Below are 14,689 nucleotides of genomic sequence, written 5' to 3'. Positions count from 1 at the left end.
ACTAAACCATACACAGTTTGTGATCTGCTTTGGCAGAGGAAATTCCTAAGACAGGAGTTCCCCACACTGATGAAACACACATACACACACACACAGCATATTCTGAGCCCACATATCCAGCTACCGTTAGAAGCATCCTAAATTATACTTAGATAAATTGGAAATGCCTAAACAAATTTTTGTATTTGACTATAACATTATTGAAGAATTTGTTATTAAAGAGATGGTTTCAGAAAACCTAGGAAGACCCATATGAATGGATACAGAGTAAAATACACAGAAGTAGGAAAACAATTTCAGCTAGAAAAACATTTAAAAGATAAACAATTTGAAAGATATGAGAATTGTGATCAATACCATGCCCAACTCAAGAGCCCTAATGATGAAATAGAACACCTACTTCAAGCCACAGAAGTGACTCATAAAAATGAATGGATGAATAAAGGGGGGGGGGGGAACAAACTTTCCATCAAGGTAAATACTTGGTGCATTTGCTAAGGAGAGGCCCTCTTTTACAATTCCTCCCAGTTAAGACCATTTTGATCCCAAGAGTAAAGGAGTAGATGTGGAAGAGGCTTAAAATTTAAATGTCTTGTGTTGTGGTGGGACAGGACAGGTGGAATTCATTTGACCAGAACTGTGATGACTAAAAGGATCTCAAAGGCTGTGGGCCTGACCCCAAAGCCTATCTGATAAACTAAAGTTATTCTAAGTAACTAAAAAACAGCTGGCTTTGCATACATTTTCTACTCACATTGTAAGTAGCTTTTTGTCAGACAGCCTCTTACTCCTTTCATAAAAACAAAGATTTACAGCTGGAAAGGAGCCAAAGAACATTTACTGAAGTAAACCCTCACATTTTACAAATGAAAATATTGAGGACTAGGAGGGGATGTGACCTGACCAAGAACACATAGTCAATAAGTGAGAGAGCTGATATTCAAAATGAGAGACTTGTGATCACCAGGGACTTCACTATACCAAGCTACATCTCTTTCTTTGTAGTCCCCCTAGGAATGTGTTACCTTATCATCCCAGTGGACCCTGCCCTCAAGCAGAAGACATGAAAGGACACCAGGTGGGAGAGGAAGCAAAGGAGTAGCAGTCTGTCCCTCTCTTCCAAAATCAGGAAAGGGCCCTATTCATTCCTAGCCTTCTGAAAAGGAGACATTCCTCCTCCAGGTCTGGAGAAAGTTGGCAAGCTAAAATTTGGAGCAAGGGAATCCAGCAGCCCCTCCTCTGCTCGCCTCCACTTACTCCCCAGGGACACTTCAGAAGATGCTGACACTAGGCCCCTGGGCACCCCTCTCACTAGCTCCCCATCTGCCTCACTCCATTTAGCTCTAGCAATTCAATTCCCTTTCCCCCACCCAGAAATCGATGTTTAATTAACACATTATTGGAAAAATAAACAGACTTCAATGTGGATGCAATGAAGCTAATACATCTCTGCTGGGGGGGTGGGGGGAGAGAATGATGAACAGACAGCACCCCTCTGCCACAGCTCCCCTTTTCCAATTTCCTCCAAATTCCCCTCCCTCCAAAAAGATTTTTTTCCTCATTTTATTGCTTCACTTTCTCAGGAGTTTATAGGCATCGGGTTTTTTTCTCTGCTGCCTATTAGGCCATTTCTAATAGCCCTCAACTCACAGCCTCCATTCACCGCAGACACACATACACATATCACATACCACATTCCTTTCCATTAAATAAAAAACATGACAAATCCTTCTGGGATTCGGTTTATGAGATTTATCTATTGAACTTATTCAACACATATTCTAACATGCTGCAAAGATGCAAAGATGTTCTCCTCCAGAGAACTTCAGCAACTGGATTTATCCGTGTGGGATGACTCGGTTACTCTTGTTTTACTCAGAAGCAGGGAGCCAAGTAAGTTCATCTCTGAATTTTTCAGAGAGTTGAATATTCCCTTAGATGCATTCCTCTTCCATTGGCCAGTTCTAGGTGACATGTGGCATGTTCCCTTTTTCACGAGAGTGAGAAGATCCCTAGGTGATGCACAAGATCAGAAGACTGAAAAGAGTGTAGACATAGAATCCTGCTTTTCTTTCACTATCAGTCATTACACCAAACACTGAGCCTGCTTCCTGTCCCATGGTGCTGAAAGTTGTGGCAGCAACTAGAGGGAGACTGAAAAGATCCAAGTCCTCTACATCACCAAGACTCCACACTGGTTACTGTGAAGAGGAAAAAGAGGGCCAAGAGCATCGTGGAAAATTGAGACGTTCCAAAACAGGAACCCAGTTACCCCATGCCTAGGAAAGCAGCCTCTTCTCCCCAGGTTTAATTAGCTTCTCCAAAATGAAACCGTGACAGTATTAGGGACAAGAGTAGTTCTACAAAATGAACCATCTCTCACGTAATCGAGAACACAGAGAAGGGAACAAACGCTAGGATACTCAGGAAACAGTTCCGGTCACCACCAGGAAATGAATAGGGATGGGATGGTGAGCCTGTATAGCTTTATGTCTCTGATCTCCTTGAATGGGAACCTGATTTCCTTACTCTTCTGCCCCGTCCCACACTGAAGAAAGATATGCAGAACATCACTACTTCCTCATTTTTGAGTCTTCTAAAATAAGATCAGCCCACATTCCACACCACCAATGACCCTTATTCAAGACTCAGTATGGAGTCCATGATTCAGATTTAGACCTGAAAGGGCCCTCAAAGGTTATCTAGATCAACCACTTTATTTTACAATGAATAAACTACATTTATGATAAGGGAATCCTAATAAAGCTATTCCCAACCCCAATATTCTAACCTCATTATAGGCCTGGCCCAACTGAACAGCAGGCCCAACATACCTACCTAGCCCCCCCTCCAATGTCCTAACTTCTTCATATATGTCTCACTGCTCACTGGAACAACAGGTGTGTCCCTGAGCTCTTAGTTCTCACAGAAACAGCAGGTGTGTCCATATAATAGGAACCCAGCTACTGCCACTATCTAGTCACTGCCCCCAGATCCATTCCCCGAGAAATAGGTGTGTTCTCATATTCAACTACAAACACATCATCCATTTAGCCCAAGACAGGTCCACAATACCTAACTATCTGTCTTGACCAAACAGGATCACAAAAGCTAGCCAATTGGAGGGCAGCATGACCAGCATGTTGAACCATCGAACAATGGAGGATCCCTCCTCCATTACCTAATCCCTTAAGAAACTCCTGCCTTTTTAATAGTAATCATATTCCTATATTCTATATAAATTTCTGTTATATAATTGCATTTTTACCCTATAAAAATCGATCTTGCTTTCTCTGAAGTTGCTGGTTCCTCTTGGAACTTAGCGTGCTTCTTGAGAGGAGGCAATCTCAATAAATGCCTATACTTGGATTAGAGGTGGTCTGACTGAATTCTTTGAGACTGTTCCACCACAACACATCATGAAACCCCAACAGTTTTTGGGTGGGCAGAGCCCCCACCGCAACAGTTTTTGGCATCCCTGGGTTTAAACTGCAAAACTGAGAAATTAAGTGATCTGCCAAGCCACATGGATAATAAATACAGAGCTGGGACATCTGACTCCAAACCCAGGTCCTCTAACTCTAAGTTTAGCAATAGTTTGTTATTTTATTTTGTTTTCTTAATTTAATGGTCGTTTGCAGCTTAACTGAGTCTGGGGAGTAGTACATCCTAGTGATTTATATAGTTGAGACCAGTGGAATAACCAGCTTCCCTGACAAGCTCAAGACTGACAACAATGACTATCCATACAAATTCAAATTCAGTGACCAATAGTCTCCAGTGCCCCTTCATGATGAGGTAAGTCTAACCGTGGAGAAGGGGAAGAGAACATCTCAAGGTGGGCTTAACAAGTTAGCACTAAACTCCTTTTTCACTTGATAAGCACACTTCCAAACTAGTCATTAGAATGAGATCCATACCAGCCCTGGAGTCCAGAAGACCTGAGTTCAAGTCCAGCCTCAGACACTTAACACTTACTAGCTGTGTGACCTTGGGCAAGTCACTTAACCCCAATTGCCCTGCCTTCACTCCTCCAAAAAGACAAAAAAAAAATTTTTTTTAAAGAATGAGACCAAAAAAAATTAAATGAAGAACTCATATCAGCGAATTTATTTCGCCACATCCCATGATATCAGACCTAAAATGGCTGTAAGGGCCTTTAAGAAATGACCCTAGGAGATATCAGAGTGAAAGAATCAGTCTGTCCAGATAGAATCTCCTCCCCACTCTCAAGCTGTGGGCAGATTGAATTGAACCCCACTCCAGGGGAAGGTGATAAATTCTCAATGTCTTGTGATCCAGACATCAACTCACTATTCAGTACACTAAATTGAGATCCTATTGACATCCTATGACTAATGGATTTTTATGAGTAGAATTATAGGTGAGATTGGAGAATCTGAGTGCCATACTAAGTTTCTATATATTTATGAAAAAGTACATAGTCTTCTCAATTTAGAGGAAGACTTTACCCAGATTCCATAATCTTGTCTAAAGCCTTAGAGATTAGAATTTAATCAAGCCAATTCCACCAATATTTGAAAATCACCTAGGAAAATTCACAAGGCCCTGTTCTAGCATTCATTCATTTGTTATGTTTTCATTAAGTACCTAGTAGGCATCAGATACTATCCTAGGCACTGGAGATACAATGACAAAAATAAAACAATTTATGCCCTTTGAGGGGCTTACAATTAGGAAAAAACAAGATGTACACAGAAAATGAAGCGAAATGATTTGAAATGAAATAAAAAAAGATATGAAATAACTTTCGGAGGTGCACTTGACCTATATTTTGATAAAAGATATGGATGTCTATGAGGTAGAAGGGAGAAGGAAGTAAAGTTCAGATATGAGACATAACCCATGCAAAAGAAGGGACACTAAAGATGGAATGTACTATACATTAAATCTTATTGGTTGGAATATACAATGGTGTTGCACAGCATAATGAGCAGTAAGCCTTGAAAGGTTGTTTAGAGTTAGATTTTGTAGGGCTTTAGAAACCAAATACAGAAATACATATTTTATCCTAAAAGGCAATAGAGGACTATAAAAGCTTCTTGAGCAGGAGAGTAACATGGCCAAACCTGTACTTTAAGAATAACAATATCCAGAATTTAGCACAGTGTCTGGCATATAGTAGACACTTAGTAAATTTTTACTGGATTGGGGGGAAAAATATGTCTGTTAACAGAAAAAAGAAAGTGGAAGGGATTAAGAATTATATTAATAAATGGGAGAAAAATATTTTAAAATATCAATACAGCAGCTGTGTGGAGAGTAGAATAAAGTGGGGAAAGATTAAAGTCAGAAGAACAATTAGAAAACTATTGGGGCGGCTAGGTGGTACAGTGAGTAAAGCGTCGGCTCTGGAGTCAGGAGGACCCGAGTTTGGTTCCGGCCTCAGACACTTAACACCCACACAAAAAACTAGCTGTGTAACCTTGGGCAAGTTACTTAACCCCAATTGCCCTCCAAAAGGCAAAAAAAAAAAAAAAAGAAGAAGAAAACTATTACAATACTCCAGGTAAGAGGTGATGAAGTTCTGAACTAAGACTTAGATCTGTGAGTAGAAATAAAGAGAATGATGCAGAATATGTTGTGGAAGAAAACTTAGCAAGGCTTAGTACCTGGGTACTAGGGATAAGAGAGAGGGAAAGTTGAAGGTGACTTTTAGTTTGTGAAATTGGGTAACTGGAAGAATGGTGGTACTCGTTTTGGTTTGAGTTTTTTGTTTTTAGGGGGGAAATCAGTTGTGTTGAGGCAATCGGGGTTGTCACTTTGCCAGCATCACATAAACTGACAAGTATCCGAGGCCACGTTTGAACTTAGATCATCCTGACTCCAGGGCCAGCACTCTATCCCCTGAGACACCTAGCTGCCTGAAAAGAAACAGAGTGGAAAGGAAGATAGAAGATGTGGGGGGGGGGGGGGGATGCCTGCTAAGGGGGGGGGCAGGGGAAAGGGCAGGATAAAGAGTTTGTTTTGGATCTGTTGAGTTTGAGATATCCATGAGACATATGCCCAGAGAACTCTAACCAACAATTGATAACATGGAACTGGAATTCAGGAGAGAGAGTGGAGTCTGCTATATAGATCTGAGAGTCACCTACATAAAAGTCATAGTTCAACTCATGAAATGATGAGAAAGCCAAGAAAGTGTATTGAAAGAAGGGCCCAGAGCAGAGCCCCAAGGGACACTCACATATAGATGGTGGAACTTGGATAATGACCCAGCAAAGGAAACTGAGATGGAATCTCCAAACAGAAGAGAGCATGTCATGAAATTCAGAGAGAAGAAAGTATGTAGAAGGAAAAGGTGATCAACAATATAAAATGCAGCAGAGACATCAAAAAGGGATGAAGATTGAGAAAAGGCCATTAAATTTTGCAATTAAGAGATCACTGGTTACCAGTTTGCATTCTAACTGAATCAGAGGTTTTCTTTGTTGGTTCAATCTATCCCTGCATGTTCAGTTAGTGCAAAGTCACCTTCAGAAGTGGTTAGGTGGCACAGTGAATAGAGCACCAGCCCTGGAGTTAGGAGGACCTGAGTTCAAATGCGGCCTCAGGCACTTAACACAAAAACTAGCTGTGTGACCTTGAGCAAGTCACTTAACCCTGACTGCCCTCCAAAAAGCAAAAAAAAAAAAAAGTCACATTCTAAAAAAATATCCTGTGAACTAAGAAGAAAAATAGGATATTAGGGGCAGCCAGGTGGCACAGTAAGAGCACCGGCCCCAGAGTCGGGAGACCTGGGATCGAATCCGGGCTCAGATACTTAGCACCACACCCAGAAATAACTGGCTGTGTAACCTTGAGCAAGTTACTTAACCCCAATTGCTTAAAAACAGAAAAGAAAAGAAAAATAGGATATTAGTTGCATCAAATAGCCATTGGTGCCTCCATGCCTCAAGTAACAAAAACAGCTATACAATAAGCAGCTGCTGTTGCTGTTCATTCTCGAAGATTATGACATCAGGACAGTTGATGCCATGACTTGCAAATGAGTTGAATTTAAGTGATGGAGGGCTGTGTAAAGTTACCAACCTCACTTTCTCCTCCAGAGGCATCTGGATCCAGTGTCAAGATATAGATCAGGATGACTGGAGATGGCCCCCACAATAAGAAGTGAAATCAGTACCAAATTGGGAGAAAGGAAAATGGGCATCTGGTCCACAGCTCTGCCCCTAATTTACTGTGTGACCTTGGGTAAATCACTTAGCCACACTATTCTGATGCTTTATCATAGCATGGAGGGAATTTTGGGTTTTCAAAAGCTATGCCAGGAAAGAAGCAGCTCTCATATGTCTTAGCAAGCTAGAAACACCTTGCAAAGGAACCTGAAGAGTAATTGTTACTGTCACCTGATGAGCAACTAAGATAAGCACAGAAAGTTGGACATTGGTTGATAGATTTCTTTTGTCATGTCAACCCTTAAATAGATGGTGATCTTCATTGGTGAAGGCAATACACAGTCACAAAATTACATCTTCTTCAAAGGAAAAAAGCAAGTAGAATCAATGTGAAGAAACTGAACTACATGATCTCATCTCTAAGGTTCTTCTCAACTCTTCAATTTTATGATGCTCTATGATATTCTCATATGTTGACAGCCAATTAAAAACCACTTTTTTTTGCTTTTTGGAGGGGGGAAAGGTAGGGCAATTGAGGTTAAATGACTTGCCCAAGGTCACATGCCTAGTTTTTGTGATAAGTGTCTGAGGCTGGATTTGAACTCAGGTCCTCCTGACTCCAGGGCTGGCACTCTATTCACTGCACCACCTAGCCACCCCTAAAAACCACTTTTTCAGCATCTGTTTTGTGCAGACCACTATATTAGGTGACGAGGGAAATCTAAAGTTTGGATAAGACATGGTCTTTACTCTCATAGAGGTTCCACCATAATATTGGGAGAGGAAAGCAACCTACCCACCCATCCACATGTTGTTGTTCAGTCATTTTTCAGTGACATCTGACTCTTTATGACCCCATTTGGAGTTTTCTTGGCAAAGATATGGGAGTAGTTTGCCATTTCCTTCTCCAGCTCATTTTATAGATGAGGAAACATGCAAACAAAGTTAAGTGATATGCCCAGGGTCACATCAATAGTAAGTGTCTGAGGCCAGATTTGAGCTCAGTTCTTCCTGACTATAGTTCTGGGACTCTATCTACGACACCACCTGTTTATAAACACACACACACACCCCATAATCATGGTAAGGGTGTTAAAGAGATACAAAGCAATGTGCTACATGAGGTTGGAGGGAAAATGTTATGATCGACCACGAGGACCACCAAATGAGTCCTTGTGTTTGTGATCATGGATGGATGATGGGCAAATAACCTGAAAAAGGTAGAGAGAATAAGGTGGTACACGGGAAGGTTCAGGTAGCTGAGAAAGAGGCAATAGAGAGTACCTCTGGGCAAGTGATAAGAAAGGACTTCTTTTTAAACTCAGTTAACAGCAGTTTACTTCCCCCATACCTCCATAATTATACATAACACTAGGGTAATGAGGAACAGGGCCCTACTTTCCCAAACAATAGGCTTCAAAGTAGAGGAAGGAGAGCATCCATTTCTTAGGCTGCTGGAGAGAGAACATGCTTAGAGCTGCCCTAGCTTCCCCAACCCCATTGTTGCCTGTTGCTCTTATAAAAAAAAAACCTGCATTAATTTCATCTGCATCACGGCCATCCCTGGCCCTCAAGTGTCAGAGCGGCAGCTCAACAGCTCTTTCCTGAGCAGGTGTGTCTAATTTAGTGGGATACTCGGGTGGGGGGATGGCTTATGCAACCATTTGTGTGTACAGACAGACACAAGTAAGTGTTGTGTTTTTGATGATAGGTTTTCCACGGACTACATCTCCACTGCAACACCTCCAACAAACTGAGGACCAGGGTTCAGATGGAGGAAAAGATGGTGATGGGATAAAAGTACTCTCATTTCCCTGAATATCACAGAAAGAGAACAGCGACACCCACTACACTCAACCCAGTAGGGACCGAGCAGAAGGGAGCTGGGAGCAGGCTAAAGCAAAGGTGGAAGACAAGAAAGAGAGAAGATACTTAGAAATGTGACAAATTCTCTCTCCAAGCATCCTCCTTCCCTGATTTGTCCTTAGCACTCCAGCGATGGCACAAGAGTATTTCTCCCTGCCTCTTCAAGGTCAGATCCAAGAAGAGAGGGGGGAGAAACTGGAAGGAAGCATTAATCAAGTCACGTTCTTTTTTTTTTTTTTTCTTTTAAGGGGGGGGCATATATACTTTACTCATGAATTGCGAAAAAAAAAAAAAAGAGTGACACCTTCACCTGAAAGAGAAGCAAAAATGGCGTCCAGTAATTAAACTGATAGTGGCCCAGGAGAGCATCAGGAATGGGCTGATTGGAAAGAATATGCCTTTTATAACATAGAGTGATTTGAAGGGGTCCAGAATGCAGCCTCAGAGGGGAGTGATGATGACACAAGAGAATAGAACTAATGCCCGAGGAAAGGACAGAAGGGGTTGGAGTGGCACAGAGGCTTCTGCTGCCTACTAAAGGCTCTAACGAGGTAGCTGGGAAAACCCTCGATTTCGCCCACCTCATCTCCTCCACCCGCTTTAGTCTGTGTCCGCCCACCAGTCGTCCATGATCACAACCACCCACGGACTCACTTGGTGGACGTGGGAATCACACACTAGGCTTCCCACCAGAGACTGTTGAGGGGATTTTCTTCCTTTGCATCTGCTTGAAAAAGCATTCATTTGCTCTCTCTCACTCTCTCCCCTTCTTTTTTACCCTTTCCCTCCTACCCCCCATATATCCTATTGAGGGAAGGTAAGCTCCCTTTCTTTCATGGTGCCAATAACCACGTCTCTCCAGAATCGCTCAAGTACACATGCCCAAAGCTCACAAATACATAAACATACACACACACACACACACACACACCATACAAAAGACATATAGCCTCCACCTCAGAATGACATATAAAATATTGAAAATTCCATTCTGTACAATCTTCAGCAAATAAGGAATTTGATGATATAAACACAACCCCAGATACCACCCAAGATGCAAGATATACACATACAAGATAAAATCCAGAATTTTTGAAGGCTATACATACTGATATTCATGTAGTATGACTATGACAAAGACATTACTTCATGCTCCCAACCAACCACACATTCTCTCTGGTCTATTCTGCAATGCCCTCTAGCACACAACAACCCACCGATCAGAGCTTTGTGCCATCATATGTGTGTGTGTTCATGTCCGCGTGCATGAGTCTCTCCAGTGTGCAAGCATCATGTTCTCCAGAGGTAACCCAGCCCTGCCTGTGCTCCCCTGGTGTAACCTTCCCTCCAGTGTGTCGCAAACATAGATTTCACGGATGGTTAAATTGGATCATTATCATCGGGCACTCATTTAGTCCAAAAAAAAGTCATTAATGTCATTTGCCTCCCCCACTCTCATTCCCTTCTTATGGAAGCCCCCTACCACCCCTCCCCAAATACCCTCAAATACACTAATCCCATGAAGTGCGACACAGCCAGCATTCAGGAAGGATAATGGCGAGCAGGAGAAGGAGGTTGGTGGAGCGGACGTGCCTATGATATTTGCTGCATCTCCCATTTGTTAATGGAAGGAAAAGAAATACAGTCAAGGTAATGGTGGTGAGGCTAAAAGGTAGAGGGAAACAAAATAAAATAAAGATCTCCATTGATTCTGCATGTGTGTGTGTGTGAAACATGTGTGTTGACTTTACCCTCCTATCAAGAAGCTGCATCCATGTGGCATGTAGCAAAGGCCATCGTGCCACTGTTGTGTTGCGAAAAAAATTAAAAAAAAAAAAGAACCGCAGAGCCATCAGGACGAAACAGAATTGGCTCATCGAGAGACAAGAAGCCTGGAGGAATGGAGGGAGACTGGGGGGAAAGGGATGTGTATATATGGAAGTGGAAATGTGGAAAAGAATTGGGGGGGAAATTGGTGGTCGGATAAAAAAATGTGTACACAACAAGGCATGAACATATACAATATCCAAATGCCAACACTGCTTCACTGTTCATCCAAGATTGACAATCCATCCTCCATCTCTCCCCTGCCTCTCCTCCCCCCCCTCCATACTGGTGCAGATGGATTTCTGTATCTCAGTTTTGCAGCAGTGGGGCTAATTACAGGCAGACCCAACCCCCCTCACTAAATTAACCCCTCCCCCTTTTTCCCTTTCTTTTTTTGTTAAAAGGCCAATCTGAAGAATAATGTGTTTTTAGAGATAATGGATTATTTTTTTTTACGAGCGAAAGAAAAAGAGAAGGTAGAGCACGCATTATGCGAATCAGCGACTTCCTCACATCACCTCTGTGTCCTCTCCACCCCAACTCTCCAAAGTCTCTCCATCCACCTTGTCCCCACTATCCCCATCTTCCCCCACCATCAAAGAGAAATGAAAAGCCTACAATGCACACAGCATCACAAACACTCCAACCTCCCCCCACCACCACCAAATCTGGGTAGCCGATCTCAAAATTGCAACCACTAATCCACCTCCATATATCTTTTCCCCTTAATATAGACAGAAAATAATCAACACGTCCAATGGAAACGCAGCATTTATTTTTTATAAAAAGAAGGTCAGGCCCCAGCTATAACACCCAACGATATTGGGGAAAACTGGGAATCCAAATGGAATAGTTGTCTTTTGCAACCTAGTATCCATTTTATTTCTGGTTTCCTTTTGAAGAAGCACCTTTAAAAATTCACTGGAAGATGCCCGAAAGCTCCAGAAAAAAAGGGGGGTATTCGCATAGTCCAGTTGGTTTAATTTTTTTTTCCAACCTAGCCCTGTTGCTTACTTTAACAGTGAACTTCCATTGCCTAGTCTCTCCCTCTTCCAAAAGGGAGTTGTCTTGCAGAAAGAACCCTAGAATGTAAGAAATGGGCAAAGAGTATTACTCCTCACCCCCCCCCCCCCCTAAAATTCAAATAAAAGTGATATCATATCCTAACTGGCTACTGACGGAAATGTCATTTGCCCATCTGTAATTTAAGACAGATTAAGATATTTTTTAAAAAGCAGCCTTCACTCATCTCTCTTCCAACCTTGCAAACCCAATAGCCCTTAGGTAAACTTGCCTATCATTACCACACAGACCATCTTAACTTGAGTGGCGATGCAGAAGCCCTTGATCAACGATGGCAGGCTCTAGCCAACAAACCAATTCACAAAGGGCTAATTCTTCTGAATTCCTTCCTCCTAACCTGAGAGGTTTCCCCAAATCTACCATCTTGGTAACTGTGTCACCAGCATCACCAGAGAGTTCAAATTTGTACCAAACAACCACCACAGAGGTGAACAATACCCTAGCCCCTAAACTACGCTGTCATCAAGGTTCTGTGACATAGCCGCGTCTATCTCTCCTGAGCAGGGTTACTCACTGAACAGGAGGGATGACTCTGGGAAGGAAAAGAATTAAGAAGATTAGAGTGCTTGTGATTGCAAAAGAAAAACTATTTTTTCCCAAATCTAGGAATATCATAGGGAAGAGATAGAGAAGGAAGGTGCTTGGTTCCAACCACTTCTCTTTCTTGGGGTAAAGTGATGCCTTCCTCTTCCTAGGGCTCTCTAAAGCCAACTGATCTCTGACCTTTGCATTTAAAAAATGGCAATTAAAAATAAAAAGGCAATGACAAAAAAGAAAGGGAAAAGATCATACCCTACCCTAACTCTTCTATAAAGAAGAGCGGAAATTCCATTTTTCCATTTGTTTTTTTTAAGTATTTTGACAAAATCAAGAAGAGAGAGTATGAGAGGTGGAAGGAATTTTAAAAAAAATGTTTCTTAAGTAATCACAGGAGAAGTCACCTGCAAAGCACCACAGTCAGTACCCGTAGGTAAGTATTACATCACTGTCCTGAGGAGGGGGGGCCAGTTTTTTTTTTAATCATCATTATCTCAATGATGAATCTTAAGCAGTTAAGTTTTGTAGTTTAAAAAGAGAGGAAGAAGAAGCCCAAACTCTGGAATAGCACAATCAGTCTTGAAAAAACAATGCATCGAACCAGTCTTTAAGGTCACTGAGAGCTCAAAAACCCACAGTGCTCATACAGTGGAAGTTTTCAGGCAAGCCTGCTACTAAATCATTAATATAAACAAATGGAAGGCAGAGAAAGAAGATTTCCCCTGTAACGGATCCAAAGAGGCTTGCTCATGCATACACCCTCGCACACAGACTCCACACCCCTCCCTTTTCACCTTCCCCCAAGTCTGCCCACCTTCAGAGCAAGACTGCAAGGAGTCCAGCCTAAAGCCCCATGCTCAAGTAACACACCCCAGCTACAAATACACATCTTGGCTTCCAAGCAGCCTGTCATTATTTAGGCTGAACTCCTTGTCTATCCCTTCCCCTTCTCTCTTCATTCTAGTCATATCCTTTCCCAGAAGAAGGAAGAAAAAAAATTTAAAAGTAGACACAGAGGAAAAAAAAAGTAGACACAGAGAACCAAAAAGTCTCAGCCCCAAATGAAGTGATGGTTGTCTTTCTCCTAAATCTCAGAATCCAAGTAGAGTGAGAAAAAATTGGAGAGGAGGGAGAGATTAGGAGCAGGGGGAAAAAAACTGGAAAAAAAAAATTCTGATTTTCTCAGCTGTTAGTGGGATAAGATTCAACTTCCAGCAGGAACTAAGGGAAAGAGTGGCAATGTGAAACCATCACCATGATCTGCCCAAGCTCAGTGATCCAGGATCCAAAAATATTTTTAAAATCTAGGTTGGCAGCTCCCAACTGAAAACTTCTACCATTTCAGGCACAACCTCTTCCCAAGACACACTTGAAACCTCAGGTTGCTTCTTGCCCTTCTGATGCTTTACCCTTTTCCACCAAAGTCTTACCTTTCCAGCGGAGCAGAACCTTTGGAGTCTGTCTGTCTGTCTGTCTGTTGTTTAATCAACTGAGTTTGCTGGGTATGTTTCTTCTTAGAAAAGGCTAAGATTCCAATCAGTGTCTTTCTCCCTCTCTCTCTTTTGCTCTCTCTGGGAGGGAGTGGTGGGGAAGGAGGGAGGGGGAGTGTTGGAGGCGCTAAAGCAGGTCCTTGGTGGCTTGAGATGCCGGCGGAGAGGGGAGGTCTTGCTTGCCTCTCCCTCTCAGTGAGTTGCATGCAAGAGGAGATGTGAAGGGCTGAGCTCTCTGCCTGAGACTGTCGGAGGAGCCCAGGAATTTCACGCACTCCAGAGCCAGTCCCTCCCTCTTCCACACAGACCCCAGCATTTAAAGAGACAGCCTGGCTGCGTGGCTTAGGGCTTCACCTCCTCCCCTGGCTGTTTTGCAAACAGCTGAGAAGATGTAATCGGGGACATCCTCCAGCCACATATGACTAAGAAGCAGGTGCTTTGGAGCCCCATTCTCCCTCCACCCTGAGAGGAAGGCTACTTACTAAAACTGGAGGAAGGAAAAAGCCCTCATTTATACTGAGCCAAGTACCACAGGAGACTTGCTTTTGATCCATGTGCATTTATTTCAGAGGAAGGGTGGAGGTTTTGTACTTGCTTAAATTAACAATCTAGCCTGATTTACTCTCTCTCCTCGCTACCCTCCCCCGCCCCCTTTTCAGTGACAGTCATCAATGGGGGGGGGGGGGGGGGGGGGAGTGTGTGTGTCTCGGTTCAGGACCCTGGACAGCAGCTCAAGTCCACAGCTTC

At 42.6% G+C, this 14,689-nt stretch overlaps 1 protein-coding gene across 4 annotated transcripts in view; it reads right to left on the bottom strand.

Annotated features, from left to right (window-relative positions):
* NRXN3 (neurexin 3) overlaps positions 1-14,262 on the bottom strand; it is a 2,132,730-nt gene extending 2,118,468 nt beyond the window's left edge. For 3 of the 4 annotated variants that reach the window (XR_011169070.1, XM_069092330.1, XM_069092331.1), the window contains exon 1: positions 13,883-14,247. The gene's annotated coding sequence lies outside the window, so the exon portion shown is untranslated. Of the gene's footprint in view, positions 1-13,882 lie in introns of all 4 variants that reach the window. The other variant, XR_011169071.1, reaches the window with a different exon arrangement.
* Positions 14,263-14,689: the final 427 nt, after the last annotated feature.

Source organism: Petaurus breviceps, unplaced genomic scaffold, assembly GCF_028583685.1.
Source record: "Petaurus breviceps papuanus isolate PSGF00001 unplaced genomic scaffold, PetGlider_PUasm1.0 189, whole genome shotgun sequence".
NCBI classification, from domain to species: Eukaryota; Metazoa; Chordata; class Mammalia; order Diprotodontia; family Petauridae; genus Petaurus; species Petaurus breviceps.
The sequence above is the reverse complement of the archived record's forward strand: the minus strand, read 5'-3'. Positions and strand labels throughout refer to the sequence as shown.